The following is a 22222-nucleotide window of genomic DNA, read 5'->3' as shown; positions in this document are numbered from 1 at the left end:
TGCCCTACCAGGGTTCTTAGGGACAATTTCGAAACCACTATTACAAGAGGAAAGGATGTAAGGTTAGAGGAGGTTTTGTTGGTATGGGCTCATTTCTCTGCTTTGTGTGTGAATCACACTCCTACTCTTTGTATATTGCACATCCCACTTCCTCATTACTCTACAGTAGCATAGTCCATTTGGTTGTTTTGGAATTACTTCCTGAATCATGAATCATAGCTTTGGGAATTCTCCTGCAGCTATTTCATGGCCACATATAAGAAAGAAGCAATACTTGCTATTAGTTCAGTATCCAATACCCCAGGTGAAGTAATTCCCTCCAGGACAAATCAAATTGTTCTTCCTCTGGCACTAGAAAAATTGGCTTTCCAGCTTTATAGCAGCCTAAATTTTCTGCACTTCTGAAATTGAATCATGAATAGATAGAGGTGTTATGGGTTTTTGAGTCTGGGAGGTGGCCTGTTGTAGATGGGGTTGCACTCCCCTAGAAGGAGCTCAACCATGGCTTGGGAGTACTCCTGGGTCCAACATCACCACTGGATGCTCAGTTGGCCTCAGTGGCTAGGAGTGCTATTTCCAGCTCCATCTAGTTTGCCAGCTATGGTCCCTTTTGGTTAAAGATAGCTTGGCCATGGTACTACATATTCTGATAAATTCCAGACTAGATTATTGCACAGCACACTATGTGGGACTGCCCTAGAAGATAACTTCAGCTCCAGTCTTCAAGAGCTTCCTTCTCCATAGTTTTACACTAAGAGCTTTGACGTGTAGATTTCTTTCTTATGATAGGCAATTTTGCTGTTATAAAAATTGCCAGCACCAAAATTTGAGGCCTTCATAGCCCTTAATCTAATGTAACATATGACTTTAGAATTGCTGAGGAAACTAAATAAATAACCAGCCTCTCTATTTCTCCTGCTGGCACCTCAAGCTTTCATTAGCTCTGGGCATAGGCCTTCCTTCCAGTACACCTTCTTGGTTATCAATTACTAATCTGACTCCATTAATCTTCTTGAAAGGAAAATATTTTGGATACAATGGTAACACTAAAAAATCCTCCCGAAGAGATGACATGCAAGTGTGGGTTATGGTGCAGAAGATAGGCCTCATGGGAGCTTTGCAATGACAGCTTACAAATGCCTGTGAAGATTGATGGGATATTCTGGTCATACTGTAAGGCTACCCTTTCCTGTGTACTAAAATCGGTCTTTTGCTAGCCACGGTCTATAACTTCATTAAGTGTATTTTTCTTGGCTGCAGCTCTGAAGCAAAATGCTCCATTTTTCACTCAACTTCCTTCTTTCCTGAGAGCTGACCTCTTCAACAATTAATATAGTGCTGCAGTTTTCAGGATTCCCATCAGCACAAGGCAGGCCATAAAATGAGCACTGGTGTGGTCCAACAGATAGGCAGCTCGACTGGGGGATATTAAAATTTCCACCTCTGCCACAGGCAGGCCAGGCAGCCTTGGACAAGCCGCCCACACTTGGCTTCATCTGTACAATGGGAATATGAGTGACATGGCTGTTTTGAGCATAAACACAAGGATGACTTTGCATTTTGCTACTTAAAAAAAGATGTATCAGCGAGGCTGTATCAAGCCCAGTGTGATCCAGAGCTCATAACAAAAGCCCTCTGTTTGCCACCGTGGCTGGTGCTGGTAAATACATTGGACTGAGCCTGTGCCTGAGTTCTACTACGAACTGAAGAGCCCCCATAGTGACCTCTGCCAAATCTCCATATTGCTCACCCACCTCCCTTGGCTCTTCAGAACCTGTGGAGGAGACTATGAAGGAAGTACATCCATCTACCCTGCACTCTTTCCCGTGGAAGCATGAAATGATGCTCTCTGGAGCTACGGCCAGGAAGCCAACTCCTTAGAGTCAAGCTAGACTTAACAGCAGGAGACCCATCTCTTTAAAAATGGGTATAAACAGGGAGTAGGGTCCATAGAGTCAAAGGGGAACACAAGAGAGGAATGCTGAACCTTTTCCTCACCTATCACTTATATCTCTGCAGAACCTCCCTTTCCATTGACATTTTTATTCCAGCTAAGCTGAAATGCTTTAGGAAACGGACCTATTGGTCGAGGAGGATTCAGCGGCCCTCACTCACTTCCCTGTTTCACTCTTTAAGAGTGAAATCCTAGGCAACCCTCCCAGTGGCTGAGGAAGGGGGTGCGGGAGGGTGGTCCACCCCGGGTGTTATCCCTGAGGGGGGTGACATTGCTGCACTCTGACACTTGCCACAGGTGGCACATCCCCCAGACACCCGGCATAGCTGGCACCCCCACCCCCATGTGTGGCTAGCCCCATCCCTGCTGCTCCAGATGCCAGAGCAGCTAGCTCTGCCTCTGAACCCTCCCTGTTAGTAGGGCTTTGTGGCATGGTAGGGCCACCACATCTGCGGCCCTGCCACGGGGTAGCCACAATGGAATGTGTGGTGGCAGGGGGTAAGACAATCAGGCCTAAATCAGGGCTGATGCCACTGGGCAATGGCAGTGAGACTGACTCAGGATCCATCAGATCCTGGGCCAGCCCAGTCATTCCCTTGACACATTCCATTTCAAGGCTTTTCACTTGTGCCTGCCAGCATGAGTCTTGCCAGTGGACCTCCCACCTGCCTGTCCATTCAGCCGATAGAAGGGTGGGAGGTTAGCTTAGCTGAGTGAGATGGGCAGAGGGACACAAAGCCACTTCTGCCCTTGGAAGAAGGTGGTGTTACGGGCTTCCCGCCCCCAACACAATCTGGGGAATCCTCTGCCGCGTCATCCCCCTGGCCAGCCAATCGGCTGGCTCGGGGGGGTGTGGCTTGCCGCATTTAAGGCAAGCACGGCCGAGGAGCTTCCTCTTTGCCACCGATTAGCTGGGGAATTTCCAACCCACCCACCCTCCCTCTAGGTTTTTCCTTGGACCTTGCTATGGACTTCGGTTGGTCACCGTTAAGGGGCCTGGTAGGAATTTTTCCACTTGGCAAATTGGCACCAGCCATTTGGTTTTTTCGCCTACCTTGTAGCAAATCATCACAACTTTCCTGGTTTGGCGCTTAGGCATTGGTCGGGGTGTTGTTATGTAGATGAATGGGGGGGAGCGCCATCACCTCCCCCGGTTATTTGAATGGTAGTCCGGTAAAGGACTCTGGGGGGCGTGGCCCTGTCCGAAGCCTATGGAGGCCAGGGCCCAAGGCATGCTCCTGAGTGCCTAGTTGATGTGCATCAGCAGGGCTCCCCCTGCTGGTGTTAACCCTTCCCAGCCTTCAGGCAGACAGACTGAAGCCAGATAGTTGATTAGATTAGGACCAATGCCTAAGCCAATACCACTCATCACCTGTAATCAACAAAGTTGTGGCCAATTTTAGCCCATTAACCTTAATAATGGTGTCTCGTGTCTTTATTTCTACTGGGGGAGGTGGGAACTCACCACGCAACTGCTTGTTCCAGCTCTGTCTCCAGTCCATTGTGAGTTGCCCATTAGTCCTGCAGTCTTTTCCTGCATTAATCACCAATAGCATTTCTTGTATAGGTATTGTGAAGCAGTTTTTTAAAACATGCAAAAAATATCAAAAAACCCCACCAGGATTGGGTTGTGGCTGTTCGGTAGTTTAATCTTGAACACTATCAAACAGCAGGTTTTTTAAAATCTTGCTAAGAAACCCCACCTCACAGACTATGAAACCGTGTCTTCCAATTTTACACCCAACTTCTTCAGCTAGGGTGGGGAAGGCTGACTTTCCTGGCCAAGCTATTCTGAAGATGACCATGGCATCATCAAAGGAGGAGGTCAGAAGCTGAAAGCAAAGTTTATACTGCATGTGCCTCTTCCTGTGAGAAATGAAAACTTAACTCTGGAAGGGCAGAAGATGGATTGGGATTGGGGAGCACTTTATTGGCCACTCCTGTGTGCATTTTTGATACTGTCAGTGTAAGATGATTAGTAGTAGCACTGATGGATAGATCAGTCTCTTCCCAGCTCATATCAGTTTTGCATGCTTTCATTCATAAATCCATTCCTTCCAGTTCCCACAATATAATCTGCAAAGTATTATTACTTTGAATTGCTTGGACATTTTCCCTTATTTTTGTATAAATGTTAACATAATGTTTTTTCTACACATTTTTTTGATGAATTTAAAGCCTCTCTCTGTGTGTATGTGTAGTCAAGAAGTGTATTGAAAATCCGGAGAGGTGCAAAAGGATGTGTTCCAGTCCCAAAAGTTATGAATGAAATCAGTTTGGTAAAAATGTGAACTCAACAAATGCTTTGAACATCCCCAGTACACCCAATAAGACTCACAGTCAAATAAATTTCCTTCACAAAATCCCAGATGGAGATGGGCACAAATGTCTCCATCACATTCAAATTCATACCTCTCAACAACAACTTATGCTTGTGTGCTATTCTCATTTTAGTCTCAAATTTTCCCATGGATTCCAAACCAATTTGGCATTGTCATGTTTTCTCGGTGAAAGAACATTTTTCTAAGAAAGGAAGGTTCTTGAGACTGAATTACAGAACATGTTGTGCTATTTTAATCAAAACTAGGTGAACAATTTCACATGGAAGGCATTTTTGCAAAAAAAAAACCAAAAACCAAAACACCCACCAAACCCTTTTTAGTGTGTTGAAAAAACAAACATTTTTTAGCAAACCACAAAACCTCCTTTCTGTCCAAAGCTTCTGCATGTCTGAATTTTTCTGCATGAATCTGATACCACTCTTTTCCTGCATTTTTGTAAGATTTCATTTTTCTTCATTTTAAAAATATTTCATCCTTAGAAGAGATATTAGGGGGAAATGTTAAATTATGAAATACAGAAAGAAGCTCAACAATCTGAAAATATGTATACAAACAGCACAAGGTATTTTTCAAAAGCCAATTTTGAAAAGAAAAGTACAAGGAGCACTTTATTCTATTTCAGTAAGGAATATTTGTTTGTGTCTCCCTCATTTGTATGGTTTGTGAAATGTTCTTCTGGCACGGAAATGATTTCTAAATTCTTGGAATCCACTGTACTGCAGTTTGAGACTGAACAATGAAAATGGAGCAACTTCTGAGTTGAGCTGCATTACATGGAGAGCACAGAGCAGATTTGAGTAAGGTGGATTTCAGGGTATGCTACATTCAGTAAATCAGCTTTTGTTTTGAGTCCATTGTTTATCATAGAATCATAGAGGTGGAATAGACCACAAGGGCGATCGAGTCCAATCCCCTGCCAAGCAGGAAACACCATCAGAGCACTCCTGACATATGGTTGTCAAGCCTCTGCTTAAAGACCTCCAAAGTAGGAGACTCCACCACACTCCTTGGCAGCAAATTCCACTGTCGAACAGCTCTTACTGTCAGGAAGTTCTTCCTAATGTTTAGGTGGAATCTTCTTTCTAGTAGTTTGGATCCATTGCTCCGTGTCCGCTTCTCTGGAGCAGCAGAAAACAACCTTTCTCCCTCCTCTATATGACATCCTTTTATATATTTGAACATAGCTATCATATCACCCCTTAACCTCCTCTTCTCCAGGCTAAACATGCCCAGCTCCCTTAGCCGTTCCTCATAAGGCATCGTTTCCAGGCCTTTGACCATTTTGGTTGCCCTCCTCTGGACACGTTCCAGTTTGTCAGTGTCCTTGAACTCTGGTGCCCAGAACTGGACACAGTACTCCAGGTGAGGTCTGACCAGAGCAGAATACAGTGGCACTATTACTTCCCTTGATCTAGATGCTATACTCCTATTGATGCAGCCCAGAATTGCATTGGCTTTTTTAGCTGCTGCATCACACTGTTGGCTCATGTCAAGTTTGTGGTCAACCAAGACTACTAGATCCTTTTCACATGTACTGCTCTCAAGCCAGGTGTCCCCCATCTTGTATTTGTGCCTCTCATTTTTTTTGCCCAAGTGCAATACTTTACATTTCTCCCTGTTCATCTTGTTTGTTTTGGCCCAGTTCTCTAATCTGTCAAGGTCGTTTTGAAGTGTGATCCTGTCCTCTGGGGTGTTAGCCACCCCTCCCAGTTTGGTGTCATCTGCAAATTTGATCAGGATGCCCTTGAGTCCATCATCCAAGTCGTTGATAAAGATGTTGAATAAGACCGGGCCCAAGACAGAACCCTGTGGCACCCCACTAGTCACTCTTCTCCAGGATGAAGAGGAACCATTGATGAGCACCTTTTGGGTTCGGTCAGTCAGCCAGTTACAAATCCACTGAGTGGTAGCATAGTCAAGACCGCATTTTACCAGCTTCTTTACAAGAATATCATGGGGCACCTTGTCAAATGCCTTGCTGAAATCAAGGTAGGCTACATCCACTGCGTTCCCTTCATCTACCAGGCTTGCAATTCTGTCAAAAAACGAGATCAGGTTAGTCTGACATGACTTATTTTTCAGAAATCCATGCTGACTATTGGTGATCACAGCATTCCTTTCCAGGTGCTCACAGACTGTTTGCTTAATGATCTGCTCCAGAATCTTCCCTGGTATTGATGTCAGACTGACTGGGCGGTAATTATTTGGGTCCTCTCTTTTCCCCTTTTTGAAAATAGGGACAACATTTGCCCTCCTCCAGTCTGCCGGGACTTCGCCTGTTCTCCAGGAAATCTCAAAGATGACTGCCAGTGGTTCTGAGATCACATCTGCCAGTTCTTTTAATACTCTTGGATGCAGTTCATCTGGCCCTGGAGACTTGAATACATCTAAACTAGCCAAGTATTCTTGTACTATCTCCTTAGTTATTCTGGGCTGTGTTTCCTCTGCTGAATCATTTGCTCCAAATTCTTCAGGTCGGGCATTGTTTTCTTTATCGGAGAAGACTGAGACAAAGAAGGCATTGAGGAGTTCAGCCCTTTCTGTGCCCCCTGTTTGCATTTCACCATCTTCTCCTCTGAGTGACCCCACTGTTTCTTTGTTCTTCCTTTTGCTACGGACATACCCATAAAAGCCTTTTTTGTTGCTTTTAACCTCTCTAGCAAGCCTGAGTTCATTCTGTGCTTTAGCTTTTCTGCCTTGGTGTCTACATGTGCTGGCTATTTGTTTGAATTCCTCTTTGGTGGTTTCCCCCCTTTTCCATTTTTTGTACACATCCTTTTTTAATCTTAACTCAGTTAAAAGTTCTTTAGATAGCCACCCTGGCTTCTTTAGGCACCTTCCATGTTTCCGTCTCATTGGTATTGCCTGACGTTGTGCTTTTATTATCTCCCTCTCAACAAACTCCCAGCCATCATGAACTCCCTTTCCTTTTAGTATTACTGTCCATGGGATCTCACCCAGCACTTCCCTAAGTTTTATGAAGTCGGCTTTCTTAAAGTCAAGAAATTGAGTCCTAGTATGCTTGGCTGCTCCTTTCTGCTGTATACTAAACTCCAGAAGAGCATGATCACTCGCGCCTAATGATCCTTCCACTTCTACCCCACTAACCAGGTCATCAACATTGGTTAGAACCAGATCTAAAATGGCTGTTCCTCTTGTTGCTTCTCCCACTTTCTGGACAATGAAGTTGTCTGCAGGGCCAGTGAAGAATCTGTTTGACCTTATGCTCTTGGCTGAGTTTGACATCCAACAAATATCCGGGTAATTGAAGTCCCCCATTACTACTATCTCCCTTCCTTTTGCATGCTTGGTCATCTGTTCCAGGAAGGCATCATCTATGTCCTCCGTTTGGCTTGGGGATCTATAGTAAACTCCCACAATGAGGTCACTGTTATTCTTCTCTCCCTTAATTTTGACCCAAATGCTCTCACTTTGGCTTTGAGGTTCTAAATCTTGGATCTCTTCACAGGTATACACATCCCTGACATATAACGCCACTCCTCCTCCTTTCTTGTCTGGTCTGTTTCTCTGAAATAGATTGTATCCCCCCATTATTACATTCCAATCGTGGGACTTATCCCACCAGGTTTCAGTGATGCCTATTATGTCATATTTAGTTTGCTGTACCAAGAGCTCAAGCTCATCTTGTTTATTTCCCATGCTTTGCGCATTAGTGTACAGACATTGAAGTCCATTAAACATTCCCCCGTGTCTCTTATTTAAGGATTTTTTCCTCCCACCACTAGGTCTGTGTGCTGTTTGCTCCATTTGGTCTATGACATTTGGATGATCATCTTCATCAATTGATAGACTCCTACCTTCAGGAGCACTGTCTCCCTCCCCCACATTAGTCAGTTTAAAGCCCTCCTGATGAGGTTTCTGAGATTTTTGGCAAAAACATTTCTCCCAACTGTTGTGAGGTGCAGCCCATCGCTTGCCAGAAGTCCATCTTCAAGAAACTGCAGTCCGTGATCTAAGAATCCAAACCGTTCCTGTTTACGCCATTTGCGAAGCCAGCTATTCACTTCCACTATTTTTCCCTCTCTCCCTGGGCCACGTCATTCAACTGGGAGGACAGATGAGATGACAATTTGTGATCCTTCCACTTCTACCCCACTAACCATTTAGTTGCAGGTGAATTCAGAAACAGATTCTTGACACAGATAACAGTGAAATAGTGGTGGATTTGTTCTGCTTTAGTTTGTACTGTGATGTTTCCCCAATGCTGCTGCTGCTATTATACCACCCTTCACCTGATGATCGCAGGCTGGTTTACAGCATAAAAATATGGCTACCACATTATTGCTGTCTGGAGGGACTATAGTGCAACAAAAGCAGTACAAAAACAAACCAGAATATTCAGGATGAACTCCTCTATGAGGGAACAATCCCCAATGGTCAGTGGGGCTTACTTCTACGTAATGTACAGTTTCTTTGCCACAAGCCCATCATAGAAAGCAAGACAGGGAACAACACTTAGTTGGGTGTTAACCAGTGGCGGAGGAAGCCTCTCAGGCACCTGGGGCAGCATGCCTAGGGGCGAACCGCCAATGGGGCAGGGCGCACAGTGCCCATAGGGGCAGAACGGGGCACTCAGAGTCGCCCCGTCTCTATAGGTGCTGCAGTGCGCCGCGTCCCTATGGGCACTGCATGCCCCATGCTGTCTCTATGGGCGCTGTGTGCCCCATCCCTATGGGCCCCATGCACCCCCCTTCCTACACTCGCACCCCCTGCACCCCCTTCCTACACCCATGGTGTTAACTGCAGCATTAAAGTTTCCACTGTTTTGTTGCAAGGGAAGAGGATAGGTAGAGAATCACAACAGGCAGAGCCCATACAACTTTTCTCCCAGCAGAGGAGCAACTGTAACTGCAGGGACCTTTTCTGAACCAAAGTAATGTGCTTTTTCAGCTTAGTTAGGTGTGAAGTATTTGTACAACTGCAATGTTTAAGTGTCTGCAGTATCTTTTCAAGGGAGGTGGATGGGGAGAAGACCAGGATAACTGGACATGCCCCCAGGACTCCTTAGCAGACGTAAGTGGAAAAGTTGGATACCAATTGCCACTGGGTGCAACAGAGGATGCTGTCAATTGGCCAGTGTTGAAGATAGATTAAACTGGTTGGGTTCTAAAGAGACGAGAGGCATTTTGCCTTCTTCAGACAACAGCATGTTTGGGCCTGGCCCTGGCTGCTTGCCAACCAACCAGTATTAACCGATTAATAAAGCTGCATTCTGACCGGCAGCAAGAACTCGTCTGAAATGCTGCTAGACTTCACTTGCCAGCTTCGGCTGGCTTCTTGTTGTGCCCAGACTAATCAGATTCCATCCTAACTGAGCTTCTGATCTGACAGGTTCGGCTTGATGTGGTTCTGTTCCTCTGTGACCCAGACCAAGGCACCAGTATTTCTGTAAATTTGTTCCATGAGCCAGAGTTCATCCCTACAAGACATTAATAAAAGATTCTGGAACGATGTCCATTTACTAAATTATCCCCTCTTTTTTTTCAGGTCACCCACATCCACATCCTGTTTCACCAACCAAAGGTAGCTCATTCTTTCCACACACTCCTGATTTGATGCTAATACAGTGCAGTGCTGACAAGCTGTCTCCTTTTATTTGACAGTGAAGCTTGTTGTTGCCGCTCTGCTGGAGAGTGGAAGTGTGCAACTCATCCCCCCCCCCCGCCCGAGGTGTGAGTTTTGGGTTTTTTGCCCCCAAGAGGAAAACCAGGCTAAAGAAATTGCCCTTTCTGTGAGCTAATGTCTGCTTTTCATTGGCTAATAGCCTCATTCCATTTGGGAACCATATTGTGGTGTGAGCAAGGAAACAGCCAATAAACAGCAGCATTCAGCAAGGCTGACACAAAAATACAAGAGCCTAGAAGCAAGAAACGTCCATTTTATTTTCCAAGCCAGGTTATTTCTCTGTCCCCTCCCCTTTTCTCATTCACTTTTGCTTCACGTCTGGCACTTTTATTTGACAGACAGTAGGTATGAGCTGAGGTAACAAAGAGAAATAATAAATGTGTAGGAAGGCGAGTGGAGGGTTTTAACTTTAAGCAAGACTCTAACTGGAAGATCTCCAGGTAACCTACCTGTTAGCCAAACACCTGAGCAGGAATGGTTGAATTCCTCTCATGGTGTTGGAGATCAAAGTTCTGAACCCTTTAGAGGTTTCCATTCAGGTATGGAAACCTCAAGAACACTTACCCCCCGTCATAAACTCAACATCTTTGGTGTTTACTAGATGTTGTGCTTTAGGATTGTATGAACAGCTTCAAAATGAAAAGGGTCCCTATTACAACTTATCACAAGCCAGCTTCAAAAGGTGGCCTTAAAACATGTGCTGTGATACACGATGATCCCTCCTTCAAAAGCAAAGATGGGAACGCTAAATTTCAGAAAAGCAAGGTGATATGTAGGTTGTTACAAGCTGTCCATCTTTCCTCTCCAACCTAGCAAACTATTACAATTCAGAAAAAGAAATCCACATGCTGAAGCGTTCTGAGAAGCAGTTCTGGGGATTTTCTACATGTGCATCTTTTCCTGTCTTTAACAAATAGAGAAGGGAGCAGAATTTTATTAACAGGTCTAATTTCCCCTTGGCAGAATGTTGTACGCCAGGGGCTCCTAAACTGTGGTCTATGGACCACTAGTGGTCCTCGAACTTCATTCAGGTGGTCTGCAGTGTGTCTGTAATAATACAATTAAAAATTATACAGCATCTAACACAGCACATTACAATTGCTACAACAGGCAGAAAATTGTCCACCAAGATCTTCAGTAATTTTCAAGCTTTCAAGAAGGGAAGAGTTTGGGAACCACTGCTCTACACCCAAACACATCTTGGTCGTTTTCTCTCACACTTGCCCGGTACTAAGTGAGGTGAGGAACTGTTGTTGAGGTGCCTCTGCCAACACTTGTGATCCGAGAATGGATGCATCCAAAACCCCACCCAACAATCACTTGAATCCGAACACTATGGGAAAGGATAGACAGTGGCAGGTCAACAACCTTTCAGGGAAGTTTGTTCACCTGCCTTTAACTCCTGAGGAACTCTCTGTGTATGTTTCATTACTTGATTTTATGGTTTTCTCTGCTGGAAAAGAGAAAACCATTCTAGCCAGGCAAAAATACTCAGGAGGAGACAGAGTAGGGCCATTGAGGACTATGATCCAGGGAAGTGGCATGGTTTGGAGAGAGTCCAGAGGGCTGGATGAAGAGGTTTGAGGGTCTGCAGTCAGCCCCCACTGCCTCTAACATTTCCACACTGAAGCACTTGACACAGTGTTGCTGGGGGCCTATGGAAACTTTCAAATGGCAGTTTCCCAAACCCAGCCCCCCATGCAGGGAGGCTCAAGGCAGACGTCAGCACTGCTCATTTATTTTTATATGTTATTTCCAAGTACTGCTAACTATTTGAAGATCTCAAAGCAGTTTACAATAGCTAAAAATATGAAAGATTTACATAAAAATGAAACAAATACATAAACAAATACAAATACATAAACACAATATAAAGTCAGAAAGGATTGTGAGGCAGCATAACATAAAATTTCGACCAACATAACACACATTGTTCATACTCACCCACCATCCATTCTACACAACCACTACAATCATTTACTACTTCAAACATACACAAACCACTTATACTCAACAATAGTGCAACCCACATACAAAGGATCACAGCCAAGCATGCAGATATATCTCCCTGCCTCTGAAGCACACCCATCTCATACTCTGCTCCCATCTGTCACCTGTGAGGGGTCCATTTTTATACCCTGAGGAGGATAGAACTTCCACCCTCTTACTCTCAACTGCCTAATTGTGATGTGCATGGTACCGCACAACCTCAATTCAGCAAAGGTAGCAGATAGAAGCATCAACCTCACATTCAAGGTGGTCCTGAAGGTCACTATAGACTCAAGTGCCTGCAGCCAACCAGTGGATGCATTCTCCTTCTTCTCAAGCATGGCATTCTGCTTCATCTCACACTCAGCTGACATCTTATTGGCCAGCAAGTTGTGCCCTGAGTGCTCACCCTTGGCTAAGAGCCTTTGGCTGCCTCTCTCGCCAGGCACAGGGCTTATGTACAATACCTGGGGAGGTGGGAAAGAGAGAGAAAGCAGTCTCAAGTCAGGAGCCCCAGCTGTTGAGCCCCGCCAGGAGGCTAAAGCATCAGCAGCTGCCTGAGGGTGCTGGGAGCTGACCCTGGGCCTCTGAACAGGAATCAGTTTCAAGCACAGATAAGCCCTGATTCACAAGGAACTACACAGATATGTTTGCAGTTTATCCTAATTAGAAGAGTAAAGCTCATTTTCTCATCCTACCATTTCCTACTAGACTAAGCTTGCCAGGCCTGGGTTCTGTGAAACCGTGAAAGCTAGAGAGATTGATTAGGTGGATGTTTAGAAACAGCAGCTCTGGGATCTTGCAAAATCTCCACTGCTATGATTGTAGAGAAACACCTTCCTCTTGCTCCCGACCTCATTCCCTAAATCCTTTGATGGATGCTTTTGCTGTACCACATCATCTTGAGGCTTGCATCTGCAGAATCAAACTACCCTGGGTGAGTTCACTGGTATGACTGATCTCTTTTGGGTCTGCTCTGACCTGAGCCAACACCCTGATTGCTGCAACATGTTTTCTTCCAAGCTTATCAGCCTTAGATCTGGTTATGGCCAAGGCATGCGGTATCCATTTTACAGCACTTTGTTCATTCTGGTGAACAACAGAAAGCTATTTTAGCCCAGCTTAGCAGAAGTGGGTTTATAGCTGGCTCCTTCTTGTTATTCATTCTTCCTTTTTTGTTCTGACTTCCTGGGGTGCTAATGGATGTCTTAGTTGCCTGTTAGGGATGGGAGGGAAATGGTTCAGTTTATATTTGCAATCCTACAAATTCGCACTTTCCAAATCGATGCATGAACTGAAATGCCACTGATCTTCAAAATTTTGACAATATGTGATGCAATTAGTTCTCCCATCCAAAAAAAAAAAGTGTACCAGAATGCATCTATCGGTAGAAATAATTTTAAAATGCATTACATTTGGGAAAATTGCTTGTAAAATGCAGGAAATGGAGTGGACTGTCAGTCTTCCAAAATGTAATAGAATAAGAACTGATGAGCCTACATATTATTGGAAAGGGGAGTTGTTTCCCATGTATTTGTTGTATACAGATCTAAAAGGACTTAAAATTGCATGTGTGTTGGGTTGTTGTTGTTTTTCTAAAAAAGTAAAAAATAAAATAAAGTCTCCACACTGGCACCATTGTAGTCTCTCCCTGCAACAAATGTTTTTGGTGATTCACCATATAGATTGTGCAGTTTTCACCAAGCTCCCTATTTTGATGCTATGATGAAAACTCCCTGTTTGGCTCATTGCGAGGGCTTATTCACACTTACCTTTTGCCTTCTCTTTCCAGGCACAGAACTGTGTTTTAAAGTTCTGTGTCCAAGCATCCTCCCCCCCCCCCGAACTTTCCCTGTGGAAACCCATTCTTTAAAGCTGAAGTGCAGCAAATGGCAATTTGGGTTTTCCATTCCATGGATTGCTGTTTGCTCTAGTTCAACTTTAAACAGTGTGTTTTCTTGGGGAAAGCTTAGGAGCAAAAGTAAAAAAAAAAAAAAAAAGGTGCTCAGACATGGGGCTTTGAAGCGTTGACCATGCCTGGAAAGCACAGAGGAAAGGATAAGCCCTGTTTCAATATTAGCTTTTATCTCTGTGGCTCAAGCAGTGCCACTAAAAATGTGAGAGCTCCCTCTCTTTCTCCCTCTTGCACACAATGTTGAATTTCACACTGAGAACTGGAAAAGTTGATCTTTGAAGTCAAATATCATACCCTTCAATCAGCCTTCCCAAACCTGGTGCCCTCCAGATGGTGCTGGACTACAAGTCCCATCATCCCTGACCATTAGCCATACGGTCTGAGACTGATGGTACTTATGGAGCAAACATCTGGGAGGCATCAGGTTGAGGAAGTCTGCCTTAAATCCAAATATTACATTTCAGCATTTTAACTGTGATGTGGGGACTATTTCTGCACACAAGTCTTGAGAAATTTATCTTGTTGAATGTGTCTCCGTACAAATTTGAAATTTAAGATTATACATCTGCTTTGGCTCTGGTTTGGAAGATGAAGGACAGGGATTTCTGTCCTTTTGATTTCCAAATAACAATTTTAGGATGCAACCCTAAGAAAGTTGACTCGACCGAAGGAAGTGAGTGAATTCCACAGACCCTAATGGGATTCATTCCCTAGAAAGTGTGCTTAGGGTTGCAGTTTAATGGAACTGTAACATGGGAAGGCGTAGAATCTGTCTCAAAAAGCTCTGTTCTGTGGAGTTCCTCAGAGTTTAAACCAATGCAACCAAGATTCTAATCTGCCTGTGTACACTGAAACCCAAAGTGGTTCGCTGTTTCATTAGCAAAGCAGACAGAAACCACACCGGCACACTATTTCCTTGTATACACAATTACTGACCTCAAAATTCTTTGCATTTCAATCTTAACACATCATCTTTTATGAATTCCCCAATTTGCACTGTCAACCGAAATACCAAAGAGAATTTGCAAACGCCACCCCAAGACAAGGTGCATGTTGTTCCCGCAGCACCGCAGGAGTGTTTGTGTACACAGATCTCTTTGTTACTGAGCACACTGAAGTTTCAAACTCTCCGTCTCATTGGAGTTCGCTGCTTCTTGGAGTGCTTAATGGGTGTGCAGGCAAGCTGCCCAGGCTGATGGTGGGGAAGGAGTGTGGGACGCACATATAGATTTCTCATTTGCTTTCTGCCATCCTGTAAGGTGTGAGCTGCAGAAGTATTTTCTGGAGCAACACTTCCCATTGCACTCAAGGAAACAGTAAATGGTTTGTAGACATCCAGCCAACCAACATGCCCAGTTTAGGCATTTTGCACCTGAAGGGAAATTAAACCATTCCCTTAGTGATACCCAGAGATAGAGGTTGGAAGCAGGAAAAAGGCATCCCTTCTGGGCAACTAACCTCTTCATGGTTAGCAGACTTCTTACACTAGGGGTCACCAACGCTGTGCCCTCCAGATGTTTTGAACTTCAACTTCCATCAGGCCTGGCCAGGTCAGGATGGAATAGTAGCTATCATTTGCAGAACACCACAATCCATGCTCTGCACACTGATGTAGTCCATTTACACGTGTGCATTATAGAATAGTGATCATGCCTTTACTGGTCCAAGAATTTATACTGTGTCAGGCAGATCCCATCCATAGTTCACATCACTCCTCACTCCAACTCACCACAATGCTTTCCACTAAAGTCCATGCATTTAGTAAGTGACACATGCACAAGCAATGGAACAGCTCTGTGATCTTTATTATGATTTATTTAAGAACACTGTACACTGGCCTAAACTGCCTGTTTGTTCCTTCTGTCCAACACTATAAATCCTTGATCAAAATATGCAGCTTTCTTCTGCAGTTTATTACAGAATCAGAGAACAAAAAGGATAGGGTGGGAGGAAGAGAGAGAGAGGTTGTCTAACGCAGGGATTGTGGCCCTCAAGATGCTGTTTGAACTACAACCAGGTGCGCCAACTCTAGGGGACCGAGGTGTCTCTGACTCTTTCAATATTTGTTGAAACCCTCGCTGTCGAGGGCGCAAAGGAGGCCAAGAGTGGAGCACAGTGCAGCTTCACTGGCAGGCTCCTCCAGAGTGCTTGGCCTCCTCCAGACATGATGACGTGTGTGTGATGTCTCTCTCACACACACACAACACACACTGAGCCCCCTAAATCTTGGGGGCAGTCTGGCACCTCTGACTACAACTCTCATGATCCCTGATCATTGAACATCCTGTCTGGGGCTTAAAGAGCTCAAGGATTTCTGGAGGCCACCAGGCCACCACGCCTGTTCTAAAACTTGCAACTTGCAGGCAAAGCAAGCAAGGGGCAAGTCAGGACACAAGCAGCACAGCTGGAACAAGAGAGAAATCTAGAAGGAGTTCTCCTTATCAGAATGTGGCTTGGTGACATTTTTTTGGGAGCGGGTGCATTTGGGGATGTTTTGCATTCTTCTTTAAGAAATAGCCCCCACTTTGTGGATTGTGCTGGGGATGGAATTGTACATTTGTTCATTAATCCTATTTGCCATGCGGCCCGGGGGGGTATATTAGTTGCCACAGACTCTCTTCCTTGCTGCTGCCCCTCGTGAAAATAATTTGAGGCTTTCTGTAGATACACTGCAGAATACAGTCAGTACACACACACACACACCTATTTTTTAAAGAACTTTCCCTTCATGAATATATTTTTCTGGGTGCAGTGAGGGGAGTGGAATTGCAAAACAAACAAACAAACAAACATTTTGCAGCACCCCACTGAAGTAGCAGTCTCCTGATTTTCACCCATCTCATACCTGAGCACACTGCAAGTTTCAATAGAAAATGCTAGGAGGAGGTGGGATGTCGAGGAATTCTTGACCCACAACCAGAGCCCTCTATGTGCCTACGCTTGCTAGTCTGTTCAAACAGACAGTATGGTTTTTATTGACCTGCCTCTGGCATAGGAAAAATGTGAGCTGGTTATGGATTGAGTGACTATCACCCAGATCAGCGGGGCACACGTGATTTATTGATTGGCTTTGCAGCTCTCTGCAGAGAGCAGATGTGTGCGTGGATGTGTGTATGTTTTGGGGGATGGGGACAGTCAGCGTGGTAAGGAAAAGAGAGCAAGGGGGAGAGAAGATTTATATCCAGATGGGAATGCTGAAGCCAGGGAAAAGAGCTGCCATGCTGGGAAGGAGCCCTCCACAATGAAAGCTATTCATCACCGGAGTCTTAAGGCAACACTGGCTGTGAAACAGACCAGGCTGAAAAGTCTTCCAGCAAGTTAATCATTGATGATAGCTGGTGCTCTTGGAAGAAAGCAAGTAGCCAAGGAGTTGTGGGCTCGTATATCTTCACACATTATTCTTAAGGGAGCCTCCATTTTCCCCACCCTACTCCCACACTTCCCCTAATCCTCCACCTTCTAGAAGAAGGCATTTATAACACACACACACACACACACACACACACACACACACACACATATATATATATATATATCTTGGAGGAAGGTGGATGAGGGTCAGGGCTAGCCCAGGAAGCAAAAGAGAAAGTGCTGGTGGCACCTCCTCTTCAGCCCACCCCACTGCTATGCTCAGGCACACCAGCACAATGTGCCATCCTGCCCATAACCCACCTTGTTGCGGTTCACTCATCCTGGCACTGGTGATGCTCCAGGCCAGCCACCGTAGTGGTGGTGCACCTGAGCATGGCTGCAGTGGCAGGAGGGTAATGCATTCCTTGGAGGCTGCATCTGCCATCCCTGTGGATCCTGCCCCCCCCAGGTGGCACCTCACCTGGCCTCATGGATGGGCAGCAGCAGAATGGGAACAAGTTAGGACTGCCACTACTTTCATGTCAAGTTAAAATGTCTCCTTCTTAGGTGGAACACTCAGAGAGATCTGGGGAGAACGAGCAAGAACTTTGACAAATCATTTCAGGGTGTAGGAAAATACAGACCACTTTATATATTCATTCATTCATTCATAGCATTTTCTTAAAAGAAAAAAGAAAAACTGGCCATTTCAACCATAAATCCTCCAAGATGACATACAAAATAAAACAATAAAAAAATAGCATTAACATATCTTGGATCAAGATCCAATCCCATGGATAGCTCACATAATGGTGAATGCCTTGGTAGGGGGAAGGAAAAGCAAAGCAGTCACCCAGTGCCTGTGCCCTCCTCACACAGGGATGGGCAACTTGTGGGTCTCCAGATTCTGCTGGACTCTGACTGGCACCAGTCTTTATATATATATATATATATAAATTTTTTTATTGGTTTTTCAAAAAAAAAAATCCATCAAAACATCCATCTTGTATACAAAATATAAAACCATTTGGCTATTTCAGCCTGAGACTTCCCTCCTCTTCGACTAATGGTTTTCCAAATTAATCTCTAATATGCATTTTATTCTTAATAATATTACTATTAAATCCTAATCTTAAATAAAAAACTGTAAATTTCCTTTTAGCAATAAATGATAAATTTAGCCTACAAAACTTCTTGTAACCCTACTAGCGATGTTAATTGTTTACAGTTGTCTTTCAGAAACAACATATGTACAAAAGAAAAGAAAAGATGGCTGCAGTAACTCAAATGTTCTTTACCCCCGCTATAGGGAAATCAAAATAGAATCGCGTTTTGCCTGAAAATCATGCAAGTTTACTTTCACCACAGCCGGAGTTGACCTCCTTATTTTCGCCCCGCTGTTTTCTGAATCTTCCAAATTAAGTTTCCATATTTCATTATGATAATCCAAATTCAATTCAGGTTCTTTTTACTGGAGAATCTGCCGTTGTATCCCTGGGGAGCCTGAGGCTTCGTTTCATAGAGACAGAAAATGGCTCCTTAGCATCCGTGTCTCAATTTTGCCGATCTTCTCCGCTCCTAAAAGGAGTGATTCTGGCGGCAGAGAGACAGCACAGGATCCTGCAATGTGCACAGCACCCAAAATGATCCTTTCAGGTTTGGGGGGGGGGATCCGCAGTGCCTTTGCGTGACCCCGTTTTCTCTGCAAAACATGACTTTCCCCCTAAGGGTTAAATCCGCACTCCCTCTAGATCTGCGACAGACCAGAAGTCTCTGACTGGCAACAGTCTTAGCCAGCATGGTTAGTGGTCAGGGATATACTTCACCTTTTCTAGCCAAGCTAGACCAGGTGACCTGTGTTGCCTGCCTGCTCAGTCTGCTACCCAAGTTCTGCTGATGAACAACATCAAGGCCCACCCTCTTTGTTCTCCCTTCATAGGGTTCTTCCTCTTTAGATCAGAATTGGACTGGGCAACCCTTCAAGTAGTGGACTGTCTTCTGAAAACAACCCAGATTCCTGATGGAAATTGTGCTCTACCCTCACCTCCAAGGCAATTTGCTGCTGAAGGTGCTGTTTACCTTTGGGGGCAAATAGCAATGGTGAGGGGTTGATTTTGTTTGTGTGTAACCAAGACATGACTGTCTCTTGCTCATTACTTGCACAATGACCGCTCCACGCTTAAAACAGGGGGGGGGGCTTTGCGTGGACGCGCACAGCCCCTAGATCTGGAGCGGCTCCAACAGCATAGGCTTGGTTTGCCTTCCCTCAGGTGGGATACCTGGAGGTCTCCGCCTACCTCAGTCAGTTGTCCAATCCCACCTGGGGGAAGCGTTGCCAAGGAGACCAGGCCAGGTAGGGGAGGGATTACCTGCCCACACAATAGAGGGAGGATCTTACCTGGGAATCCTCACTTGGCTCCAGAGCTTCTCCCACCCTACCCACCCTCAGTTAATGTCTTATTTGCAGGTTAACTTTTCTTCACAGGTTTTGCAGGTTAACTTTTCTTCACAGGTATGCGGGCGCTGCTAAGTTAAGGTCGCTGTTAAAGGGCCGAAAAGGAATTTCCCTGCATTGGCAGGTTTCGCCTTTCCCGTAGCAAAACGTCACAACTTTGGTGGTATCAGGCCTTGGGCGGAATCCTTTAGTCCATCTTCCTCTTTGCGGCGGCGATACCAAGGTTCCCCGTTAAAGGGGTTTCTGAAGGGAGGCTTTGACCATACGCCGAAAGGTCGTCATTGCTCTCCCCTGCGGCAGCGGCGTAACGGGGGCGGCTATCTCTGCTTGAACATATGTTCTCCAGAGCCGGCCCATCCCCCCCCACACACACACTGGATAACCCTGATGCTCCCTAGGTCCCCGGCTGGGGACTGGGGAGGAAGAACGCCCAATGCCTGAGCCAAGGTCTACCCACATTTGAAATTTAATAAAGTTGTGGCCAATTTAATCCCATAGCACGTTGTTATGAGTCGTTATTTCACATGACGGGGGGACCGCGCGGGATCTGGGGACTCCGCCTGTCCACGCAAAGCACTGGGGCAAGGGGTAGAACATGGCAGCAAAGATGCCCTGTTTCTGGAACATTATAATCGCCTTCCTGAAGCCCAAAGGACACCACTTTCATATGCCTGGCAAAACCTTCACATAATAGAGGACCGCGCTGTCCCTGGCAGATCGTTGCAGCCTTGCAGATTTTGCACAATAAATCATATTGCATACTCTAAAGTGAGTCACTTGATCCAAAAGCCTCATTTCACTCACCTCTTCTTTAAACATTTGCTCACAAATTTCAGAATGGCTCTGGGTTTTTGGCAGCAAAGAGTATGAAATGTGGCAAAGGCCATGGTCAGAAGAATAAACATTTCCCCCACATCCATGAAAGGGACATCGTGTGGGTCCAGATGTACATTCAATTGCTTCCAGATCCCATTTGCAAATCAAAAGGAGAATTTGTTTTGAAGAAAAATACATTAGTGCCATCAATCAACATGTTACCTTGGAGGAAAAGATAGCTTGGCTAAAAAACAACCACAAAAAACCCAAGCCACATTTTGACTCATTTCATTCTTTGTAATCAGTAAACGGATCAGCATTAAAAATACCAAACAGTCGATTCACTACAGGTTCACACCTCCCTTCCAGCGCCTCCCCCACTGTCCTCAGGTTCAGTGGAGGACACTGTCCCATTGCCTGGATTGAAATAAGATTCAGTTGCCAAACCAATCAGCTTTTGGACATAGAATGGAGCAGGTGCCATCTTGTCCTTTGCCTCAGGCAGCAAAATGTTTTGGGCTGGTTCTGGATATGTATGTTCCAGTTGGTGATGGGAGAGTCCTGTCAATATGAAGAGGGATGGTGTCTAGGCATCAAGACATATCTGATGATTTCATGAGCCCAGACACCTCCATCATCAATACATTAACCCAAATGAAACCAGGTTAATGTTTCAAGTAGTATTTGGCCCAGATTTTTGGCACCCTCCCTGAAAATGGTTGAGGGTGGTAGTGAAAGTCCTAGCTGTTTGGATTAGGGGGTGGGATTTACAATTCAGTGTGAGGTGGTTTAGTCTTCCGAATGAGGGTTAGAGCACCTCATGGAAATGAAGAATCTCTTGTGATCGGTGTAGACAGTACTGAGCTAGATGGGAGCAATGGCCTCACTCAGTGTAAGGCAGCTTCTTCTGTTTTTGTGGTGCTGATTTTACTGTTGTTTGGAGGGAGGGATGGTGGGTGTTTATATTGTGATTTATATTGCAATTTGTAAGTCACCGCGAGTTAGATTTTGTCCCAGGAAGGTGAGATGCAAATGCTCAGACAAAGAAATAATTAAGCAGAGGCATTCCGTATAGCAAAACTCCACCCCAGTGGTGAGGGTATTCACTGTCCCTTGCCTCCGTTACGCCAAAAAATCCACTATGACCTTTGTGCCATGGAGGAGCTTAAAGCCTTTGACACCAAAGTCGATTGCTTACCAGAGTGCAATTATAGGACTAATGCTTTAGCCTTCCCATTGTCTTATAAAAGGTTTTATAAGCACAAAAGATGGTTTGTCTTGAGGGCTTTTCTTCGTCTCTCTCTTTCTTTATGGCAAAGACATCCAGGGCAGTGGGGGCAGGCAGGGGGAGACAGTGGCAGGGTGTGTGTGTGTGTGTGTGTGTGTGTGTGTGTGTGTGTGTGTGTGTGATGGAAACAGAGGATGAAGCGTAAACCTGCCAGGGTTGGAAAGGCGTTTAAGGCATTTTCCTGAGACACGCAGGGCATTAGTCAGCATGCTTCCAAGCCACAGAAATGTGCCTTTGCTTGTCTGAAATTACAGAGATGAAATGATTAGACCACAAGCCTTTGCCCTCTGGACACTGGCCCTTTGTCTCCATCGAATAATGATACATTGTTGATTGTCATCCAGTTCTTATGGGGCAAAAGTGCCTGCCTTCGCTCTCCCTGCCTTGTTTTAATATCCTTTGCTCTCATTCCTCTGTGCATTCTGAAGCTCCTTAAAATTATTACAGCTAACTGATTTGTTTCAAT

This window comes from Podarcis bocagei, assembly GCF_964188305.1.
Source record: "Podarcis bocagei genome assembly, chromosome: 1".
Taxonomy (NCBI): Eukaryota; Metazoa; Chordata; class Lepidosauria; order Squamata; family Lacertidae; genus Podarcis; species Podarcis bocagei.
This window is presented reverse-complemented; position numbering follows the sequence as displayed.